We start from the raw sequence: 12,500 nt of genomic DNA, 5'->3' as shown, positions 1-12,500 counted from the left end.
AAATAACCCCTGGGGGTTAAGGGTTGGAAAGTTCCAAATAGCCTGGGGGTAAAAGGGTTAAAAGACTATGATTTATAATATTTCTGTATTCATTAACTCATACATGAGAGCAGTACATGTATGAATAAAACCATATATATTTTTTCCATGTCTAACTTTATGAAGTTTTATTAAGAATAATTTTAAAATTATTTCAAAAAGCTTTTAATAAAGATCTATAGGAAGAATAAATTACTTGCTACAAGTAATATTCAGAAATTATTTGATTAAGAAAAATAAATAAAGAAACATTAGAGAGAATAAAAAGAAAGGAAGATCTATAGGAAGAATAAATTACTTGCTACAAGAAACATCGAGAAATTATTTGATTAAGAAGAAAAGAAAGAGAAATATTAGAGAGAATAAAAAAAAGGAAGATCTATAGGAAGAATAAATTACTTGCTACAAGAAACATCGAGAAATTATTTGATTAAGAAGAAAATAAAGAGAAATATTAAAGAGAATAAAAAAAAGGAAGATCTATAGGAAGAATAAATTACTTGCTACAAGTAAAATCGATAAATTATTTGATTAAGAAGAAAAAATAGAGAAATTTTAAAGAGAATGAAAAAAAAAAACATGAAAATCTTGATTTCAATAAGCTTTTTATAAAGATCTATAGGAAGAATAGATTACTTGTTAAAAGTAACATCGATAAATTATTTGATTAAGAAGAAAGAAAATAGAGAAATATTAGAGAGAATAAAAAAAAAGATGAAAATCTTGTTTATTTGGATCTCCTCCAGAGAACCTCCCAACCTCTCAAGATAGGCATAACATCAGAAAATTAGATTTGAGAAGCAAATCAGATAAGGGAAGCTGTTGATGGCCTTCTCTGACCGTAGTAAATGAATCAGTCCACGATGTCTAAGAGGTGAAGAGATAAATTCTATTATATATGCCCTGGTTGGCATTTATGCTCTCTCAAGACTCTACAGTAGAAGACAGAAATTCTGAGAATTGAAATCCAAGTCGACTTGAAGGTCTTGGATTATTCCTTCGAGAAAGGTAACACAGCAATGGTTTTGTAGTTTGTTTTGGTAATATAAGGAAATCTGTGCATGAAAAGAGGAAATGAATCCTAGATTTGTTTAGTTCAATTGAAAAGATAATCATCTAACGTAATATATTTACAAATTAAAAATGTGTATTTGAACAAATGCTAGATTTGTTTAGTAATGAACAAAAATAAAATCAGTTAAAGAAGCATAATCACAAATTGAAAATGGGTATAGGGAAAAATATTAGATTAGTTTAGTTTAATGGAAATAATAATCAGCTAACGAAATATATTTACAAATTTAAAATGTGCATATGAAAGAATATTAGACTAGTTCAGTTTAATAAAAAGAAAAAAAAAAATCAGCTAACGAGATATATTTACAAATTTAACGAAAAATAAATTTTTTTAGCTTAATGAAAAAAAAAATCAGCTAACGAAATATATTTACAAATTAAAAATGTATATTTTAGAAAATATTAAATTGGTTCAGTTAATTAAAAAATATTCAGGTATCAAAATACATTACAAACTGAAAATGTGTATATGAAAAAAATATTAGATTAGTTTAGCTTAATGGAAAAAATAATATATTTACCAATTGAAAATGTGTATATGAAAAAATATTACAATAGTTTAGTTTAATAAAAAAAATCAGCTAACGAAATATATTTATAAATTGTAAATGTGTATTTGAAAAAAAATATTAAATTTGTTTAGTTATTTAAAAAGTAGTCAGGTATTAAAATATATTTACAAATGGAAAATGTGTACATGAAAAATATTAGATTAGTTTAGCTTATGGGGAAAAAATAGTCAGCTAACGAGATATATCTACTAATTGAAAATATCTATACGAAAAAAACACTAGATTTGTTTATTTTAATGAAAAAAATAATCAGCTTACGAAATATATTCACAACTTGAGTTAGTCATACTATACTTTATATTTTAAACAATACATCAGAATTGTGATCTAACACCTTTCTATTTTTATCATTAATGATTTTCACCAAAGACAGGATTATCTTTTGCACTGAGGGCTTAGAGTAAACACTCATCTTAATCAAACATAAAAACATTAATTAAAATGATAAGTTTAACCTTCGAATTAAGGTTTTTTTCCCTTATTTTCCCTTCATTTGTAAAAGTTGAATGACTTTACCACACCCTATTCAAATAAGCTAAAACTATTTCAGATACTGCAACCTCGTATAGATCTGGTTTTAGAACATTTTTAGATATATATTCCAAAAGGTAAAAAGTGTTTACATTTCTTGGCTTTATTCATTAAATTTAATAACAGTGCAAGAATTTATTATTATCCATTTATTCAATTTTGCTAAACTAGAAAAATATTTAGAGTGAAATGGCAGGACAGTATTAGAAATGAAACTAAAACTATTATCCATTTATTCAATTTTGCTAAACTAGAAGAATATTAGGAGTGAAATGGCAGGACAGTATTAGAAGTGAAACTCTAAGAGAGATTACTAAAGTGCCATATGTGAATAAGATCATGGTGAAGGCTATATGGAGATGGTTTGGTCATGCTCTTCGCACTCCACAAGAAAGATCAGTTCACCAAACATTTAATTGGGCTCCACAAGACACTAGAATAGTTGGAAGGCCCAGGCCTACATGGCTGAGGACTATGAAGCGTGAAGTAGGAGATGATGAATGGAGAAATCTTGATTTAAAAGCTCAAGATAGAGACGACTGGTGAAATCTAACTGAGCCCCTTTGCGCCAATAGGCGTAGAAGGAGATAATGATGATGCTGATGAAATTAGTCTTTTGAGTACTCACATAGATGAAAATACAGTTAATTTTATACTTTTAGTATTATCCTAAATATAAAAGCTTATGAGATATATGATGTGTTACCGGTAAGTTTTCTGAATATGGGAAATTTATTGGCTTTTCTAGCAATCAAAACATCTATGAAAAAAGGATGTCGTTAATTTTATATCTTTTCTATTAGAAGTTCTGTGGATGGAACTAATGAATTAACTATAAACTTGTGACATAAACAGGGATCATTTTTTAAACACATTAATGTTCAATTACAGGTATAGGACAAAAAAGGATTATAACAGCGCCACTGTATCGATTATTGATTATTTATATGCTGTTTGGGTCAGTAAGAAGAAACGATTTATGAAAGAGGAAACAGATGCCTTTCTTGAGTGTAAATTTCATTAGGATCGGTGGCTTTTGAAAAATATCTATAAAGAATGAATAGAATGTTCAAAAAAAGTATATAGATTATTTTTTCTTTGAGTAACTAAAAATCAAAATCAAGATGTGTAATTTTGTAATTGGTTAAATTAGATGGGTTATGTTTATAGAAAAATGCTATTGAATGTAATTATACCGTAAATATTGTGTAAAAAATATGCTATTCAACTTTTTAATAAAAAGATAAAAAAAAAAAAGAATACTCAAGGTTAAGATTTCTTTTACAATTTTCAAAACCAAATTTTTTTTGCCAAAAAAAGCCAAAACACCATTCTATTCTATTTTGTTTCTCTTCCTCTTTTTAATCCGAAGATTTTACCCTCTTGTTATTTTCAAGCTTTTATAGTTTATATATGAAAGATTTATTTTAATGCTACTATTGTTCTTAAACTTCCCACGTAGTTTTTCCTTATTTCCTTTCCTCACTGGCCTATCTTTCCATTAGGTATAATGATAAATTTGGCACATTTAGACGTGTTTTTCATATTCAAATAAGCCATTTATTTTTGATACATTAATGTTTGAATTTTCTTACCGACCTCGGGATCAGAGCCCCAGGCGAAACCACTCAAAGACAATAGCTTCTGACCGGCCGGGAATCGAACCCTGGTCCAGGAAACTTGTAACAACAGTGACAACACCACTTAACCATGTAGTATTATCAATGTTGCTACTAGTATCCTGGACCAGGGTTAGATTCCCGGCCGGTCAGATGTTATTGTCTTTGAATGGTTTCACCTGGGGCTCTGATCCCGAGGTTGGTAAGAGAATCCAGGCATTTATGTATCAAAAATATATATGGCCTATTTGAATACTGTAGGTATATATTTGAATGAAGGTAAACTATCTCTAAAACTATTAAAAGTTGATTTTTTTTATTTGCCTGAGAATTTTTACGAGTCCTTATATTTCAAAAATATGTTGTTTATGGATATTTGTGTGTTAATCAATGCATCAATCAATAGAATCTTGCAAATATAGTTGTTCTGTAACCCCATATTGCGTCAACGAATATACTAGAAAGTTGCGTAGAAACTGAAGAAAAAAAAAATTCTTTTTTAGCCGCGTATTACCATCAAAATCTTCCATACAGTTTAAACTTAACCTTTGAATTTAATCTTTAAACTTAATAACATTTATGAAAATCACTATTGTTCCCAGTTGCACCGGAAACTGTAATATTGGCAAGAACATTAAATACGAATTTCCCTTAGACGCCTCAAATTTTATCAATACGAAAGGCTCTAATTAACATCCAACTGGTATTTCATGAATAGTGTACTTACCCGCTCATTTACCTCCTCAAAAGGGGGTAAACCTGGTGAACCAAATGCCCAAATTCTGGCTCAGACCAGTTTCTTGAACGTTTTAACCCCCCACCCCCAACCCCCTACGCGACCAACGCGACCGCATGGTACACCCTGAGGTTCTTACCCGAATGGAATATTCGGCTAATTTTTACGAAAAATGCCTCACTGAGGCCATCTATTGGTAACAAACGAGATTATTAGGGTATTTTATATTCCAAAGGCAATATTAATGTATTTTCGTACCTACAGAGAAGTATAAGATATAAAGATTTAATTGTCCAAATGTGATTTCATTTCGCTAAGATTTTGATTTAAAAACCCCTTTCAGATAAATGGTAAAAATTTCAATTGTAAATTGAAAAATTATTTTTGTAAATATGCTATGATGTATATTTTATGAATTGTAAGACTATAAATGTGTATTTCATGATAAAAAATGAAAAAAAAAAAGATGGATAAAACGTTGGTTTTTTAACAATGAAATATTTCAATAAAATCCATAGAGAATACACCGACATTCACCTAACGTAAATTTTTTTGTTAGCGTTGTATACCAGAACATTTGTTTTAATCTAACAATGTCTACCCAAGGTGAGTAGAGGGGCGTAAATAAAACTAAATTTGTGTTCCAACAGGATGTTAATGTCTTAATGAACATACTGGAAAGAATTCCATGTCAATATCCTCGCAGTAGGAATGCCAGAAGGAATGTCCTTCAATGAATAAACTTTTAAGGAAGAATACGGCATCATTATTGTAAGTATTCTACTTACTATGAAGATTACGGCATCAATAACACCATAGTTTCGAGCCATGAAGGATATTATTATTATTATTATTATTATTATTATTATTATTATTATTATTATTATTATTATTACTTGCTAAGCTATAACCATACTTGGAAAGGCAGGCTGCTATAAGATCAGGGGCTCAAACAGGGAAAATAGCCCAGTGAGGAAAGGAAACAAGGAAAAATAAAATATCTTAAGAACAGCAACAACACCAGAATAAATATTTCCTACATAAACGATAAAAACATTAACGAAAACAAGAGGAAGATAAATAAGATAAAAAGAGTGCCCGAGTGTACCCTTAAGCATGAGAATTCTAATATAAGACATGAGAAGACCAAAGTACAGAGGCTATGGTAATAATCAATTGATTAAACTACTGTGAAGTTTATGGTGTCAATAACACTGTAGCTGTGAGCAAAGAGGGATAACTAGGAATTAATCAAATACTGTGAAGAAAATAATGTCAATAACACCTGAGTTGCGAGCTAGGTGGGATACCATTCAATTTATTAAACTATTGTGAAGTTTGTGGTGTTAATAACACCATAGTTGTTATCCAGGTGGGATACCATTCAATTAATTAAAATATTGCTAATGTTATGGTGTTAATACCACCATAGTTGTGATCCAGGTGGGATACCATTTTATTAATTAAACTATTGTGAAGTTTATTATGTCAATAACACTGAAGTTTCGAACCAGGTGGGATACCATTCAAAGTATTGCGAAGTTTATGGTGTTAATAACACCATAGTTGTGATCCAAGTGGGATACCATTCAATTGATTAAACTATAGCGAAGTTTATGGTGTTAATAATTCCCTAGTTGCGAGTCAAGTGGGATACCATCCTATTAATTAAACTATAGAAGTTTGTGGTGTCAATAACACCGTAGTTGGAAGCCAGGTGGGATACCATTAAATTAATTAAACTACTGTGAAGTTTATAGTGTCAATAACACCGTAGTTGGAAGCCAGGTGGGATACCATTAAATTAATTAAACTACTGTGAAGTTTATAGTGTCAATAACAACGTAGTTGTGAGCCAGGTGGGATACCATTCAATTAATTAAACTATTGCGAGGTTTATGGTGTCAATAATACCTTAGCTTCGTATAAATATGATAATGCATTTAGCAATATGTTGAATTAGCACTCAGAATGATAATAGAAATATATAGAATCCCATATTTTATTATTATTATTATTATTTGCTAAGCTACAAACTTAGCTGGAAAAGCAGCAGGCTAGCCCAAGGGCTCCAACAGTGAAAACTAGCCCAGTGGGGAAAGGAAATAAGGAAATGAATGAACTACAAGGGAAGTAATGAATAATATAAAATATTTCAAGAACAACAACAACATTAAAATAGATCTCTCCTATATAAACTTTAAGAACCTAAAAAATAACTAAGAGAAAAAGATATAAGATAGAAAGGTATGCTCCATTATACCATCCAGCAAGAGAACTAGATCGTAATTTATTTTATGTCAGCTAAAAGACATATCTATAAAAAGCCAAACTGATAGAAAAGCAGTCCTATAATAATAATAATAATAATAATAATAATAATAATAATAATAATAATAATGATAATAATAATAATAATAATAATAATAATAATAATAATAATAATAATAATAATAATGATAATAATAATAATAATAATAATAATAATAATAATAATGCCTTGGCTCTGGTCTCCAGATGAACTAGTAAAAGGCCGACGCAGTAATCAATGCTAATATCTTTATTCAAGGAGATATTTTGGAAAAAATATTAACTAGGGGGCCACTCAGTAGAGGGCACACCTCCACCACACCAGCTTATTTCTCGATCTTTTCCTCGACCTTGACCTTGACCTTTACATGTATTAGGTGTCGTGGATTTTCATACACTCAAAGATGAACCAAATTTTAAGTCTGTGACAACGATGTCCAACCTTTTGGCTGATTTCGTGAATTTGACATATTACTTGACCGCGAGCTTGACCTTCGACCTTGACCTTCCAAAATTTAATAATTTCCAGCTTTTAACATAATAGTTAGTCCTTCTTCAATTAAGATTGTGGCCAGGAAGCTGTTCGCAACACACTCGCACAAACAAACACACAAAAAGGGGGTAAAACATAATATCCTTCAAACTTCGTTGGCGGAGGTAATAACCCGTACCAAATGTCAAAATTTTAATCTACACACCGGTCTATTTACCGTTTGTCTTTTATTATCGCCTATTCTTAAATCTGACATATTTTAGGTTATCAACATTCAATTATCGATGCATCTTTATTTTTCTTTGATTATGAGTCTGTCGATGTCAGTAAGATGAAAATACCGTCTCGAATTAAGTTTTTAACTTTTAATTTTATGGCTTGATACAGACTTTTGGCTCATCACAAATTTTACATCGTTAATTTTACTCCTTTACGCTTACATAATACCCTATATAATAAAGAGTAAGTCTCAGGCTGTGTATATATATATATATATATATATATATATATATATATATATATATATATATATATATATATATATATATATATATCCGGCCACGCTCAGCTCTCCCCATCCCTTGGCTAGGGTATGAGGGAGAGAAGTAGGCATACCCTGATGAGAAGAGATGCGCGTATGTGTATATCTAACTAAATATATAGTCGTCATTTCTGACGGGTGGCGTATACGAATACGAAAGAATGACTATATCCAAGTAGCATTTGTGTTCAAATAATAATCACGAATAAACTATGGTTCCCCAAAATCTATACCTTCCACCAAACGTCGAAATTCAGCTTTGCCAAAGGCTCCCCCTCCCCCCCCCAACCAATCAAAGGCTGCATCCTCTGCGGGGGGGGGGGGGGGGGGGCCGCCTTCACTAAGGGCGGGAAAGAGCATATCCGGCTGTCTTCGATTGTCACTTTAAACTCATCTACATGTGATCATAGCTCTCGCCTCTTGGATGATCGAATGCAAATTGAGACAGACTTGGGAAACAGCCCCTGGGGGGATTGTAACCCCATGACCTCCCCCCAGCCCTCCCCCACCCCCAAATCTATTACGTCTTTGCTTTCCAGGCGAATTTGTCGCGGGTTTATTCTGGCGGAATTTTCTATTTTTCGCGCCAAATTGCTCCTCCAGCGTGAATTTCGAGAGGAAGATGAGCGTACTTTTTATTCTTACGGAAAATTTTATGTTTATGCGGCTCGGATCACCTTAAAGGGGAGCTCACGTGGATAGGTGGAGAGGCTAAAACATAAGGGGGGTTTTTCAACGATAGTCAGAGAAAGAAGTTGGTGGGGGACAAAAGAGAATGGGTGGGATGGTAAGGTATGTACAATCGATAGCGAGACGGAAGGGTTGTGGTGGCCAATGCGGTAACATCCCTGACTGGTGATCGTCAGACTGGGATTCTAGTCAGGGACAAACTCGTTAGTTACTTTGGTCATGCAATCTCCCCATCTTTATGAGCTAAAGATGGGGGGGGAGGGTGAGCCTATAGTTCTATCTTCTGAGTCATCAGCAGCCGTTGTCTGGCCCTCCTTGGTCTCACCTAAGTAGAGAGGGGGCTTGGGCACTGATCATATGCATATATGGTCAGTCTCTAGAGCATTGTCATGAAATGGAAGGGTTGTGGTGGCCTACGTGGTAAAGTCCCTGACTGGTGATCGCCAGACTGGGATTCTAGTCCCCCTTAATTTCGTTAGTTCCTTTGGTCGTTGCAACCTCACCATCTTTATGAGCTAAAGATGGGGGTTTGGGGAGCCTAGAGTTCTATCTTCAGAGTGATCAGCAGCCGTTGTCTGGGCCTCCTTGGTCCTAGCTTGGGTGGAGAGGGAGCTTGGGCACTGATCATATGAATACGGTATATGTTCAGTCTCTAGGGGATCGTCACGAAATGGAAGGTGTTTTGGTGGCCTATGTGATAACACCCCTGACTAGTGATCGTGACGCTGGGATTCTAGTTCCCCTCAAACTCGTTAGTTCCTTTGGCCATGCAACCTCCCCATCTTTATGAGCTAAAGATGGGTGGGGGTGAGCCTATAGATCTATCTTCCGAGTCATCAGCAGCCGTTGTCTTGCACTCCTTGGTCTCACCTAAGTGGAGAGGGGGCTTGGGCACTGATCAAATGTGTATATGGTCAGTCTCTAGGACATTGTCACGAAATGGAAGGGTTTTGGTGGCCTATGTGGTAAAGTCCTTGACTGGTGACCGTCAGACTGGGGTTCTAGTCAGGCACAAATTCGTTAGTTCCTTTGGCTGTTGCAACCTCACCATCCTTATGAGCTAAGGATGAGGGTTTTTGGGGGACCCTATATGTCTATCTTCTGAATCATTGGCTGGCCCTCCTTGGTCCTAGCTTGGGTGGAGAAGGGGCTCAGGCGCTGATCATATGTATATATGGTCAGTCATTAGGGCATTGTCCTGCTTGATAGGGCAATGTTACTGTTCTTTGTCTCTGCCACTCATAAGCGGCTATTAAAAGGGCTGAGTGATTGTTGTCACTTACATAAAGGTATTTTTCTTTGATAAGAAGCAACGTGAAGTGCTAATGAAATCGTCCAATTTCTAATGAAATTAAAAAAGAAAACATTTCTTATAAATGTATTTTTTAGGGACTGTAAAGATATTTTTAATATATTTTTTTTCTAATTCTAACAAGTAGAAAATACTGACTTACTAAAGATAATTTTGTTCAGTGTACATTTTTAAAATTAATTTGAATACTTCAGTGAACAAATATATGCAATCAATTATGATCACCCAATAAAATTAATTAATGTATGCATGGATTTACAAATTTAATGTGAATACTTCGGTGAACAAATATGCGCACTCAATTATGATCACCCAATAAAATTAATTAATGTATGCATTGATTTTCAAATTAAATTTGAATACTACAGTGAACAAATGTACGAACTTAATTATGATCACCCAATAAAATTAATTAAAGTATGCATTAACTTTTACATTCAATTCGAATACTACAGTGAACAAATAAATATACGCACTCTATTGATTTTCAAACTCAATTTGAGCACTACCGTGCGCAAATATACGCACTCAATTATATTCATTCCATAAGACAAATTCAAAGTAATGCTACTAAAACAATAATGCCCTTCCTCCTTCCTTGTAGAAAGAATCTTTATCAAATAGATCATACTCAATGTAATTTGCCTCTCCGTATCCAAGCCTTCGTGGACTGATTTATTTAGTAAGGCCAGACAGACCATCAGGAACTTCCTTTAGCTCTCAAATCTAATATTCCCTGCTATGTCTATGTTAGCAGTACCAGCCAAACTCGGTTGAATCCCTCGTCAGGTTGGGAGGAGCAGAGAGAGGAAAGGTCCCCTTTTGTTCATTTGTTTGATGTCGGCTATAACCCCAAAATTGGGGAAGTGCCTTTGTAAATGGATAGATTGCAATGTTGCAAGGATGTGATGTTCTCCAGAGATTAGTTGAATCTCCAGTATTCCTTGCATTTTTCTAAACTTTCCTGAATAACATTTACTCATTAGAAAAAGCACTCTGAGAGTGCAGACCTCCACCACGGTAGCTCATTTCTCGAAACCAGCTTGCCTTGCCCGGAATCCATTTCGACCGTAGGCGTAGCCTATTTGAAGTCAGTGTGACAACCAAACTTGGTGTTAAGGTTAGGGTCAAATCGTTCGACCATTTGCTCGATCTTCATTTTGACCTTCAACCTACGAGTTTCAAAATCAAATCACTTCCACGTCTTAACATAATTAGTCCCTAAGAGTTTCACTACTCTATGGATAAAATCATGGCCAGGTAGTTGTTTACAACTAGACAAATGGACAACTGACAAACAAACAAACAGGGGCGAAAACATAACCTCCTCGCAACTTCGTTGGCGGAGGTAATAAAGAATCCCTTTAATGGAAAGCTAGACCTATGGAGAAGAATTATAATAATTTTTTTCTATTCTCTTAATTATTATCAAATTTATGACTGAAATTCACATGCTTTTATAAACGGAAAACTAAATGTTCATGGCATCACGAATGAATAAAAAATACCCTTTAATTTACAAGAGATGAGTTGTCCATGTCAATTGATTTCATCAATAGAATTAGTCATGAAAATACTATTTCTATACCATTCCTTTCAGGTTATATTCTACTACATGCTTCTTAATTGATTAATTGGTCGATTACCAGTTATCTGGCATCCTGACATCTAAGGTCATTAAACTGAATATTGCAGTAGATTTAGTCATGAAAATAGTACTATTTCTATATCCTTCCTTTCAGGTTATATTCTACTACATGCTTCTTAATTGATTGATTGATCGATTATCAGTTATCTGGCATTCTGACATCTAAGGTCATTGAACTGAATATTGCAAACCACTACTGAATTTTAAGTAATTACTATTACTATTAAATAAGGTACTCGACTTACAAACATTCGATTAACAAACATTTGGAGATACAATCACAAATCGAACTGAAAATAAACAAAGAAATACTGTAATAAAATAATATTACATAATCCAATACAGTAAAAAAAATAACATTTGTAATAACCTGATATCTATTTCATATGAAACTTGACTATTTTCTGACTTTTGTAGGGGGAAATCATAGGCATAGGTTTCAGGTTAGGCCTACTTAAAAACAACATTTTGGAACTAAATAAGTTGGTGAGTTGAAGACCATCTGTACTGAAAGTGCATCAGTGTACAATGTATCTGTACTAGGCACTAGATTGTTCTATCTCCTGCAGCTTACGTAAAGGGGTTTCCGTATTGATGTTTTCTCACTAAGATTAAGATAATAATAATAATAATAATAATAATAATAATAATAATAATAATAATAATAATAATAATAATAATAATAATAATAAAAAATTATTATTATTATTATTATTATTATTATTATTATTATTATTATCATTATTATTATTTCCTAAGCTACAACCCTAGTTGGAAAAGCAGAATGGTATAAGCCCAGGGGCTCCAAGAAGGCAAATAGCCCAGTAAGGAAAGGAAAAAAAATAAAAATAGAATGTTATAAGAACAGTAACAACATTAGAATAAATAATTCCTATATAGATAAAAATACTAACAAAATTAAAATTCCACTT

At 33.0% G+C, this 12,500-nt stretch overlaps 1 long non-coding RNA gene across 1 annotated transcript in view; it reads right to left on the bottom strand.

The window, feature by feature from the left end:
• The window catches only part of LOC137652457 (uncharacterized), a 234,523-nt gene that overhangs the window by 192,180 nt on the left and 29,843 nt on the right, over nt 1-12,500 (bottom strand). The window lies entirely within an intron of this gene.

This window comes from Palaemon carinicauda, chromosome 13 (assembly GCF_036898095.1).
Source record: "Palaemon carinicauda isolate YSFRI2023 chromosome 13, ASM3689809v2, whole genome shotgun sequence".
NCBI lineage: Eukaryota > Metazoa > Arthropoda > Malacostraca > Decapoda > Palaemonidae > Palaemon > Palaemon carinicauda.
Note: the sequence above shows the minus strand (reverse complement) of the source record. Positions and strands in the feature narration are given on the sequence as shown.